This window comes from Pyrgilauda ruficollis, unplaced genomic scaffold (assembly GCF_017590135.1).
Source record: "Pyrgilauda ruficollis isolate IOZ18807 unplaced genomic scaffold, ASM1759013v1 scaffold60, whole genome shotgun sequence".
Classification (NCBI taxonomy): Eukaryota; Metazoa; Chordata; class Aves; order Passeriformes; family Passeridae; genus Pyrgilauda; species Pyrgilauda ruficollis.
Window position 1 is genome coordinate 726,734 of NW_024527711.1, and position 13,090 is coordinate 739,823.

Here is a 13,090-nt window from a genome sequence, read left to right on the forward strand (position 1 = left end):
ATAAAGCCATGCTCCCTGTTTCAGGACTTACATTTGAAACATGAATAGAATCAGGATAGAAAACTAAGTGTTCAACACAACTGGATCAAAGATGAATGATCACTCCCTTGTCAAAATGTTTCTCAATTAAAAAAATTTCATGTCTCATTTCTTCTCTCCTGTGGGAAAGAGGAGAAGAGCTCCAATGCAGTATTCAAACCCAGCCCCAAGGATTTTTTGCTGCAGCTGCTGGGACATAAAACTGCAGTCACCAGTACAACAGCTAAATTTCATTCTCATCAGGGATGACAGTGTTTTCATTGCAGCTTTCAGGTTGTGGGAGGATAAAAAACATGTTATTAATTCCTAATAGCCCTGGCTCACTCATAAACACATACTTCCCTATATTTCATATGCTTTTCACTAGGGGTTTTGGTACACAACTGGTCAAGATCGTATTTTATGCAGCCTTCAGCAAATAACCAGGGCTGGTCTTCCGTACAGAGCTTCATGTTTTCCAAGTCTGCCATTTATGCAAACACTGGAATTTAGTTTTTAAATTTATTATTTGGTTTTTTTTAACACTAGACAGCGGTGAAAATATTCTATTTGTTCACCACCTTTTTTTTTCCTGTCTCTCTTGACAGTTCCTTACCAGAGCAAACTGGTACCTGTGATGCTGTATTTCTACAGCCAGTCATCTCACACTGCACAGCACCCGACAGGCAAAGGATGTGACCTGCACTCAGAACCCAGGGTTTTTTCCTCCACCCACACATCAAACCAGAAGACACAGAATAGGTCAAATGTAATTACAGTTGTGTGACAAGGTTTCATTCTTCAAACATTTCTGTTTGGTAGTTGTCGATTCAGATTTGACAGATAATAAAATTTCTGGTATTCAAAGCCATTGTGATATTATCTATGGCAACAGAGTTTGGTATTTTCAGTGCTTGATTGTATCTGTATTCTCTGAATCATTCTTTGTAAGAAATATATTTGCATGAGAAGATAGATACAAAAAGTGTATTGCTTAAGTGGTAGAGTTTTTAAAAGAACTGATTACTTGTTTTAGTAGTATTTTAATATTTTTGCCTTTAAAAAGTTCCCTCAGTCATAAAGATGGAAAAGATAATGGGGTTTAGCTCATTTCTCTGCAAGATCACCACTGACATCAATACACAGAGCTCCCAAGTGGTAAAATGTACTCTTTCAAACGTTCTTCCCTGAACTTAAAGTTATATCAGAAGTTTAAATCAGGTACATGGTCTGCAATGCATCAGCCAAAATATAGTAATTCAGCAAGCTGATTGGTGCATGACAACCCCTCAAAAAGCAGAACAAACAAATTTCTTTCTTTCTATCATTCCTTTTAACAAAAAAAACCAAAAACAAAAACAAAACAAAAAAAAAACAAAAACAAAAACACACGAAAAACAAACAAAAAAAAAACTGTCTTTAAATATTCAACATTATGGGAAGTCAAAAAATAAGCTGACAAGGAGGAACCAAGTTCCAAATTATTGTCTGCGAAAAAGAAGAGACTTCTGTTCCACTGTGAAAGAGACCAAAACATGGGGGGAAATTATGACTAAAATGTGATATGTAACTTCTGCCTTTCTAATTCCATTAGCTGTGTTTCCACTTCTAAAAATGGTTATAACATTTTGATCTGCACTGATAGAGTTAGAACTGCAAAATCGGAGTGAAGACAAGGCAGTGATAGTGCTTTATGTGGTGCAGCAAACTGAGGTCAATCCACGGTGGATAATTGAAGGCTGACCCCGAGCACATGCTGTGAGCCACCCCTCATACCTCTCACTCAGTGGGATTTAGCTAATTATTTCTATGACTTGTAAAAAGACAGTCTTGTTCAGTAATGGGTGAGGATTTAATGGTCAGCCTAAAAGGTCTGAAAGCATCTCATCCATCCTACTTCCTCAGCACAGCTCCATTCAGCTTCAGCTCCACTGGCAAAGTTTCTGACCCAGTGCAATAAATCTTACAGCTAAAACCTTAGCTTTGTCATTTATATGCTTCCTTTCTCAACTGCCACTTCGTTAAGTATTTGGAAAAAAAAGAGAAAAAAAAAGGGCCTCTAAAGAAAAACATCTTTACAAAGCTCTTCCTGAGGGTTTTATTTCTGAATAGGGTTATTTAAGTACTATTTTTCTTCTGTCTACCACAATCCTACTTCCAAATGTCAAAAATCCCTTTGGTGGAACAAGAATGGCGCTGGCTGTCAGCTCTGTGGATTTTACTGTCTTGCCACATCAGAGATAATCCTATTATTTCTTCCTTGAAGTTCCTTCATAAGGACAAAGAAAATGAAAAGCTATAAACCAGGAGATATAAAAATGAAATTAAAAACACAACACCTTATGGAATACAGAAACTTGCAAATATCAGCAAATTTTCAGGTGATACATTTCCTTCTAACCTGCTCAAGTCTTTTTATGCCTTATTACTTATTGGATGATCATTAACTTCAGCACCTCCTCTGTGTTTCCTTCAAACCTCTAATGAGATACAAGAGAGTAAGTTATTTCCCCAAATCCTTTACAAAGTCTATGCAGAACAAAGAATTTAAGTCTTCCCAAATTTGAGGCAGCATACTTAAAATCTCTTCTCTAACCCAAATAAATCAATAACACTTTGGTTCTTTTTGGTTGCTTGGAGCCAGCTAAAAAATATCACTGAATGCCCTACTAAAGGAGCAGATTTTTTCCCATTACACACTTCTAGAACTGCCAATTTAAACTTTACAAAGGAATACAGAAAAATCCTGTCAAAAAGACTATATCCTGATCAGCAGCTATTATGTCTCCCTTTTATCCCCTTTCAGCTGCTGTGATTGGTTTTGTGTACTAGAAATACTGCCATTACCATTTCACAATTGAATAAATACTCCGTTCTCAATGCAAACACATTTATGGGTAGTTGAATCCTGGTATATGTATTGTTTATCAATAGAATCATAGAATGTTTTATGTTGGAAAAGAAATCTAAGATTATCAAGTCCTGACATTAACCCCGCACTGCTAACCCCACCACTAAACCATGTGTTTAAGTGCCCCATACATATGTTTTTTGAACACTTCCAGGCACAGTGATTCTACCATTTCCCTGGCCACCCTGTTCCAAACCCTGACTTGCTCTTTCATTGAAGAAATTTTTCCTAACATCCAATCTAGATGTCTCCTGGCACAACTTGAGGCCGTTTATTTCCTCTAGTCCTATCACTTACCACTTGTGATAAGAGGCTGACCCCTACCTCATTACAACTTCCTTTAAGTATTTATAGAGAACACCTACCATTATTAATCTGTATCTACTCTTATTATGTCTCATAGAAATGGTCCAGACATTCAAATCATAAAGATAAAACTTCTAAAAACTTTGTACATTGTCCTTCATGTCTATCACGCTCAAGATTATTCATCTCAGAAGACATTTCTAGTTATTATATGTTTTTCAGAGTTAATTAAAATACTTCCGCATTGTGTGCCCCTATTTTTCCCCTGCATCTACAAAGTTATTACTGGCAAATGTAGACTGCTGTATGAACTGCTGCCCCTTTTCAAACTGCATCAGCCACACTGAGTTAATGGACCATGTTTCAGCAGAGTGGGTGGGTGGCAAACCACACAGAGCTGTTTAGCATTCAGGGAGCCTTTTCTTTCCTTCTTGTGTAAAACTGTTGCTTAAGCCTCTGCAGTAATCAAGAAGCAAGTGCCACTGGAACCTGTTTAGCCTACCTCTCTGGTACATTGGAAAAAACTTCCAGGAAGGCTGGTGCAACAAAAAGATTAATTCACAGTTCTCCACATAGCTGCTAATGCAGCAGAATGGGGCAAAGAAAGCAAACAAAATTTAAAATGAAATAAAACTAAAAAGGACTGCTGAGAAGGAAAACACCCCCACTGAAGAAATACAAGATATAATGATGTTCTGTTGACATTCTTTTTTCTCATCCATTACACTTATCAGGGAGATTCTGAATTGAGTCTGTAACTTGAGGAAATGGCAGAAAGTACCACTTAATTCACCGGAACTGTATTGATTTACACCAGCTCAGTAATAGAGCAGGAAGTGAGCTCAATTTTGTTAACAACTCTAGTGAAAGGCAGTTTGGCTTTCCTTTCTTTCAAGACAGCTTGGCCAAAAAGACCGTAATACATAAATAGGAAAGTCAGGAGGAGAAATAGAAAGCTCACTCTGGAGAAGTGGTATATCATCTTCTGTGAAGCAGAGCTGCATTTAGCACTGTCTCCTGCTGCTCACAGCACTGAGGTGTTTCTGTATCTGAGAAAGCTAAAACACCAGCCTAGGGACTGGCAGTAGTTCATCACAGGTACCACTGGATCTATCTGTGACCTTAGCAAACAGTTAAACATCAGCTCATGCCATGTTTTTCATCACCACAGCTCATGTGGTATTGAAAAAGCCCTAGGTGGTTTGTATCTAGGGCAGATGTATCTGTGCCTTACTGCAAGTACACTGGTGATGCTGCCAAGAACTGCAGACACAACTTAAAGATCAGTTCCTTAAAATAAGGTGGGGTTCTATCTCCCATGGCCAGCAACAAACACTGATGTCCAAGTAGCTTTGAAAACTGATTTGTGAGCATGTGGGAAATTTTCTGACTTTTCTGCATACACACAGCTTCATCTGAAAAAGACTCTCCCTCATTTAACAAAACAAGATGCCTGAACCTCAGTACTGAACTTCTATTCTTATCACAGCAACAAATACTTTATCAAGAAGCAGACCTTTCTCTAACCTATTGCATTTTCTGTTTCAAAATAATCCAAAAAATCTGCACAATATGAACAATCAAAACATTTTCTGTGGAAGATTTGTTCACATAATGGCTTTTTCCTGGAACAGAAATGCATATGTTCATCTGTGATAATATGGCATCTCAGATCTTACTACCTCCACCTGCTGTTTTGCATGTGTACTGTCACTTTCATCTTCGAAGCCTGAAAGAAAAAGTGTTTTGAAAAATAACATGGGTAAGTCCAAGACTTGTAATAAAACTAACAGAGAAACTGAAACAGCTCCATTTTACTGCCTTTGCATTTTTTGGAATTTCCAGAAGATAGTGTATCAACATCAAGCAAGTTGAGGACCCTGTCACAACTCCTGCCACATCAGATACAGAGATACGATTTTGTTCACTTTGGAGAACACCCTGTGATGCATGAAACAAGCAGAACATGCTGACTCACATCTGTATTTTTTTGATGTCATCCCATAGAGACCTGTCGGGAAATTTTCTAGGAGTGTTCAAATATTGTATCTATTGATTATGATAAAATGGTAACTTATAATACTATGTAGCTGTGTACCTAATACTAAGTAACTCTGCAACTATCATGGGTATGAAAATCATCTAGTTTTGATAAAAAGGTATGGTAGTTGAGGTTCAAACCATCTTGAAGGTTCAATTCTCACTTTTTTTTTTTTTTAAATTCCTTGAAATTAATGCCTTCCATCTAAAAAATGTTTGCTTATGTCATGACATTAATACTGTTGTATAGCAGAGGCACTTGACCATTAAAAAAAGAGGACATATCAGATTTCTGGTTCTGAGGTTTTTTTCCTGCCATTAAAACAGAATGCAGTTCTCCTTTTCAGCTACTAGGCAACTAACAATTTTCACAACAGTCATCAAAATAATTCAGACAGGAGGAAATCTAGTGAGGAGAGACATCAGAAGGCTATTGCTTATTTAATGCTTTGCTTGCAAGTGAGGAGATAAAAAGTAATTGAAAAAAACCACTGAAAGTTTGTGATCATCCATTGCATAGCATATGCTGTCATAAAATAATTCATAGGTGTTAGAAGAATCAGCAAAGTAACTGCTTGATGGTTTAAATTAAAGGAATAGTGATGAGGAGCATGTTCTCCTGGGTTAAATATGCTTCACTGAGACTGTAAATCAAACATAATCAATAGCAAGAAACACAAGTGACAGGTTCTCAGGAGCCATAGAAGATTAATGTAAAAGATGCAGTTTGAAAAGCCCTCCATCTTGACACTTTAGAAGGTAGATTTTCAGGAACATGGATTTTCAGATAGTTTTAGTTGCTGAAAGTTATGCAAAACCACTTGGGTTTGGCCAGACCAGATATACAAGCAGCAGTCGATCATAGAGATTGCTAATCTCATAAAATTTATTCTGTGACAAAATCAACAGTTAGTGGCATGATCAATTCTCTCCACAAAAGTACCAGCTTCAGAAAACTTCAAATTCTTCTTGCCTTCATTTCCAAATATGGGACAATTGTGTATTTACCTTACTACAAGACATTAGAAAGATTTTTGGAAAATATTCTGAATTATAAAAACACCTATATAAGCACAAAACATCCTTGAGAATATAATGGTGTAATGACTATTATTTTACAATTCTGTTCCTGCTACAGGCAACCTGATGTAGCACCAAACATTTTAAGACTACTTAAGATTATCTGATCATAAAACCCAGCATGACTGCTACAGCCAACCCATTTTTTCTCAGATTTTCTTATATTGGGACTGGGAACATATTTGAAGAAAAACTATAGTCATTGTTAAAACAACTTATTCAATTATCAGAACTTAATTCTGGTGAAGTAATTACTTTCACAGACTCTGAATTATATGTAGGCCTGAAAAAATAATATTAATGATAAGGAATAAAATCCTTTCTCATTCTGCAGCTGAGACTGCATTCTAGTCCACTACTGGGAAAATGAAAATATATCATAATTTTGGGATTTATTATATTCCACAGCAAGAATGTGTCTTAGAATACATTAGAATCAGGTGGTAGTCTGGTTTAATTGATCTTTATTTATTTGAGTTGGAAATTAAACAATGCCTGTATGATTTATATACAGTTGCTAACTCATTGTGGAACTGAGAATACCTCTGTCTGATGCTTCACTGGACATTTCAGTTAGTAGAAATGATCCATGGTTATTGCTGGATAATTTTGAGCATCCCTTCAGTTCTCTATGCCTCATTACACCACTCTGCATGGAGATGGATCATACTACAGAAGGATCTATTATTTCTCTTAGGAAGAACCTAGTCAACTTAGTAGAGAGATTGTTTGGCTTTTGAATTGACAAAGTTGAGTGAATTCTCCAATTAAATCCCATATCTGACTGGCTGATTAAAGGTGAAGTAATAAAAGCTTGATAGCACTACCAAATATTTTAAAAAATGTCAAAGGTGTGCAAGAAACACTGACCTCGTTCCCAAGATTGTTTTACTGGGTGCCTTGTTTAGTCTGAAATTAGATTTGTTTTCAGTATGTGCTACAAAAAGTCATGGAATCACAGAATCATAAAATGATTTGGGTTGGAAGGGACCCTCAAGATCATCTAGCTCCACCTCCCTGCTGTGGACAGGGACACCTTTCACTGTACCAGATTTCTTAGAGTCCTGTACAATCTAGCCTTGAACACTTCCAGGGATGGGGAGTCCACAAACCTGTTCCAGTGCCCTCACCATCCTGTTTTAATCTTGCTGAAATCCTGGTCTTCTTGGTTAATATTCTATTTGAAAAAGTTTAAAATCTGTCTTCAGATGGAAATCACAGTCTCCACTGTCACCTGATTTGTTTCTCCTTCATATGCTGTGCATTGCACAGTATTTGGATTTGGTTCTGCTTTGTGTTTTTATTTGATGTCATTCCCTGTGCACAACTCTCCTTGGCAGCAATAGACTGTCCATCATGTAAAACAGACAACCACAGAACTCGTCTGTGTTTTCTGATCCAACAGATGAGTCAACACTGCCTCTTCACTCCTGTCTGTGTTGCCATTCCATCAGTCACTTTACTGTCTATGCCATCTTCATGTTGTTTTGTGAGTACACAAAACAGGACATTTTGTGCTCGTGTTCCCATGTGGTGTCAAGCTGTTTAAATTTAGTGGCAGGTTCTATGACTCAGTGCTTCATTAGAATGGATGGGATATGCTGTCCTTGTTGTTCATGCCTTCAGCTTCTTGATGCCAGCTACAACCCACAGCAACAGATTTCTTTCTCATGGTAAAAGTGCTACCAGTAAAAATCCCAGAACTCTGAATTTTCTCTAGGTGAGGGTGTTCCTGCATTTACATTGACCACCTCCACCATCAAGATGAGATCACAGACTTTTTCATCCAGATGGTCTCATTCAAAGATTACCAGAGGAACATGAAAGTTTGTCATTCAATATACTGTGTAACTTTTATCCTGGCTGAATGTAGTAGAATTTCTTTAGTCACTCAATATAAGCCCTGCTTTCTTTCATATTGTATGTTAACTGTCTTCCACTGTATGCTAACTGTGTCATTCTACCAGAATGACACATCTGTGAAATGTTACACTTCTGTTGTGCTCAGCGTTGAATTCTACAGGTGCATTGTGACCTCTTTGTAAACATTAAAGCTTCCCTCCACCTGAAGGAATTGTTTTTGTGAATGAGCCTAGGGACAGTTTGTGGTGTTTTAACTTTTATTTGACCTCTGAATTTCCCCCTTGAAACACATATTCTATTAAAATTTTGACCAAGCTTACCATGACTTCTCTCCCTCTTCTCTCACACCAAGATTTTAGTTACACTACTAAACTAGTCATTAACCTGAAAGTTACTGAGTAATAAGCTTTATTGAAGATGCATTTTGCACTTGATAGTACTCTTCCATTTAAACCCTTATGAACTTCAAGGCAGTTTTAATGTTTATTGCTCTTCCCCTTTGTTTCTTCTACTAACAGCTTCAGGCTGCTTGTATTTTGTATGCCCTTTACTTGGCTATATTTTCTCCAATGTAAAATCACCTTTTATCATTTTTGTGGGTTAATATTATGGCTAACTGCACCATCTATCAGCAAACAAATTGCTCTTTGATATAAAAACAAATCATAAAAAGCAGCATCCTTCTTCTTCAATGCCAAGAGAACCTTGGGATCTGGCAAGCTTGTAAGAAATGTTTTCTTGCCTGTAAGAAAGCAAGATTTCTTTCTTTTCCTTCATTCCTTCCCAGATGAAGGACAAGACAGATAAAAGCTTAGTAAAGTCAAGCAAGAAAAAAAAAATTAAATGTCTGGATAACAAATGCAATTATAATGTATTTCTTGGCTTTAATTAGGATGATAAGTTACTATAATGGTCAGTAATGATGGCAATGATTTTGCAGCAATTTTTTCCCAGGTTAACATCCACGTAAGAAAAGTTAAGTTTATATGGAAGTTGCAGTCCAGATAGCAGCAAAGGACTCTCATCCCTCAGGGATGACTGTTTCACTGTTTTGAACCTTTTAAAACTATTATAGCTACCAGTAACTGAGAGTGTATCATACACTCAGATCATCAGGCATTCAATATTCATCAATATCAAGATATACAAAAGGTACTGTGGTGCCAACAGAGTCTTGAAATTGCTATCAAAAAGGGATAGTCAAAACTTGGATGATGACCATAATTATTTACAAGAATCCACAGAAAAACAGAACTGAATATGCATGTAATGTCTCAGGATAAATATAAAAAATGCCAACATGATGTTTGGCCTATGATGAAGAGGAACCTAGTGAGTATGCGGTCTCAAAAATAAGTATGAGCCAAGTGTCCTCCTGCAAAAAAATACACTTAAATAGCTGTGGAATTACAAATCCTACAATTATTTACAATTAAGACAATATATCTGGTAATTGCAAATACCAGAATCAGAAATCACTTCTCCTATGGGGTGAGGGCATGACTGTGTGCTCTACCATTCAAACCACATGCTTATAGAAAGTATCTACTGCAGGACAGTAAAATGCAATATTCAGGAAAGAGGTTTCATTAATTTTTATATGGAAGACAGATTTCTGCAGCATATAGAAATACATTAGGTATTATAGCTCCTTTCATCTTTATGTATTATTGTGTTCCAGTCTTGGCTATTCCAGAATAATATATTCCAGATCTGTCATAGCCTTATTGCAATGGAGAAATTATCTACAATGCTGACCTATTATAACAGACACTAGATGCAATCTCATGCATTTATGTAACATTTAAATGGAGTTATTCAAATTGGTGAAAACCTTTCTTTAGTTCCTCCAAATAAAGAACCATTAACTGTTATATTGACAAAAACTTATAGACTCTTCTGTGCTAATGTATTCCATTCTCAGTCTGCAGAGTGAGAACATTTTCACAGCATTTCTTCACAGATTAATTGCTCTAACTGCAATAAGGGCTCTTATCATTCCTCTGCCAGAGATGAATATTGCTGCTAATCATGATGCAATTGGTGCAATTGTGCTTTGCTATGAATAGCAGAGGAGAAATCATGTTTATGATGAGGTGGCCCTGAATTTATTGAGGCCACTGTAAACAGAGGAGAAAAGGAGCAGCAGGAAGCCATTGTCATGGTTTAATCCCAGCTGGCACTCAGCCCCACACGGCCTCTTGCCCACTCTTCCATCAGGATGGAAGTATAAAAGTAAAAAAAACATGTGCATTGAGATTACGAAAGGTTAATAGGGAGAGCAAAAGCCATACACACAAGCAAAGCAAAACAAGGAAGTTATTAATCTCTTTCCATGGGCAGGCAGGTGTTCAGCCATCCCCAGGAGAGCCCGGACCCACCACATGTAACAGTGACTTGGAAAGACTAATGCCATCACCCTGAACCTCCCTCTTTTTCTTCTCCCTCCAGCTTTATCTGCTGAGCATGCCACCATGTGGTATGGAACATTCCTTTGGTCAATTGGGCTGTGTCCCCTCTTTGTGTATCCCCAGTCTCCTTGTTGGTGGGGTGGGGTGAGGAGCAGAACAGGCCTTGACTCTGAGAACTGATCAAAAGTAATTAAAACACCCTTCTATTATTAGCACTATTTCCAGCACAAGCTTGAAACACAGTTCCATACCAGCCACTATGGAAAAAAATTAACTCCAGCACAGCAGTAAAATAGGCAGATAAGAATCTAAAAGTATAGGCAGCATCTCTGTTGACGAAGTCAGTCTGATGTCTCTCTGTCAAGAAAGCAGCATCACCAGGGTGCCACTTACACTTTTATTGCCAGCATCCCTGCTGCAGATTTTGTTAGTCAGCTCCGCAGGGAGACCTTTTACTGTTGTTCCTTTGTTCCCATGCACTGCACAGGGTTGGACAAATACAAGTGGAGGGATTATTCTCTATATTGTCTGTCCTAGAGGAAAACCATTCTTCTACAGGATCAGAAGTCCGTGCCAGTGGCAGGGATTAAGTCTCCAAGATTGATACTTTGTGCTTTTGTGCTTTTCTCCCTGTTTGCCACAACTATGGGTACAGCATGGTGCCTACATCAGTAGAACATTAAGGATATAAGCATGATTACAGCATTTTTTTATGTAAGGGAGAGGATAATTTCACTTATCTTCATAAAAACTAAGGGTCTTATTTCATTTGGACTCTATGGATCAGCAGTGTAAAGAGACAACTACTTCCAAGAGGAAATTCTTCCCCTCACCTTAGAAATTTACGTCAGGTCAGGAAAAGTTGTTGTCCCCAGATATCTCACACTCCATTTTTCCACACAACAGGTAAAATATACGACTTGAACTAAAGTCTCCTCTTTAGACATTTAAAAACAAGTGAGGAGAATTACTTTTACTCTCAGTTTTCTCTGGGAGGCAAATGTAGCCTTTCTGAAAGTCTGACAGTAGCACCAATGGGAATGGAACTGATAACATATAAATCTGACTGCAATTCCCAAATCATTTAACTGTCAATTAGAAAGATTCAGTATTTTGCAGAGGGAAAAGAAATAACTTGGGTGACTGAATTGACTGCTTCATTGGTGAAGAGGACTCTTCAAAAGGAAAGAGCAGTGGGTGCTTTTTACCTTAAATTCAGCAAGTGTTCCAGCTGTGTCTCTCATTGTATCCTCACGGACAAACTAATGAAGTAAGAACTTCATAAGTAAACAGTCAGGTGGATTGAAAATTGGCTGACTGCTGGACTCAAAGGGTTGTGATCAGCAGTACAAAGTCCAGCTGAAGAACAGTCAGCAGTGGTGAACCCCAGTAGTCTGTACTCAAGTCAGCACTGCCTTACAGCTCTGTTTAGGATTGGGTGATGGGGCAGGATTCACCCTCAGCAAGTCTGCAGGGAATATAATGTGGGAATAGGGCTTGATGCACCAGAGGATTGTGCTAACATTTGAAGGGACCTTACAGGATGGTGAGAACCTCATGAAGTCCAAGAAAGGAAAATGTCAACTGCTGGTCCTGGTGAGAAATAACCCCAAGCACCACAGCAAGGTGTGGCTGACAGCTGAACTGCAGCTGTGCAGAGAAGGACCAGGGAGTCCTCATAAACACCAGTCTGAATATAAACCAGTAACCAGCCCTCGCTGCAAAGGAGGACAACAGCCTTCTGGGTTATGAACTGTCTCTACTTTCCTACCTGTACCTTTGTTCTCTGTCTATCATGGATGTCTGCAGCACTAACACAATTGTTCCCCCTGTCTTTTAACCACATGAGGTGTTTTGATCTGTTTTGACTCTGGTGCACTTTGGACCTGATGCCTCTAGGAAGACAACAGGACTGGATCTCTTACAGAAAGCAATTATTTTAACGCAAATTAGCCTCACTCTTGGTTTGATTTGACAGAGAAAACTGGGAAGCCCAGAAATTCTATTTTCTATAAATTTCCACTATCTAAGTAGCTTGCTGATACTTCTCCAGAAGCCTATTTCTCTTTGTGTTTACTAGATCTCAGCAGTATATCCAAATCACTCTCTGCTTTTTGTTACCTGCAAGATCAGAAGTTGGCTTTAGCTTTTCCAGCTGTCTTTGCTCAGAGCTTGCAGCAAGTGCAGCCAGGTGCAGTGAAAGGGAAGAGCTGTGTTTTGTCATTGCCCGCTTAGGGGTCTGAGCTATAGGTAGTTCTTGGACAAAGGAAGAAGCAGTCAGTATTCTTCACAAATAAGAAGCAGTCAGTATTATTCACAAATAAATTATGTGGGGAAAAAACCCACAAAAAGGTTTTGGGTTCACTAATAATTTTGTTAAATTAGGTACCGCAGAATTTTGTCCCATAATGGCTAGACTGTTTTGGTTCTTTGAAGTCATGTCACAGAGGAGCTCCAAACA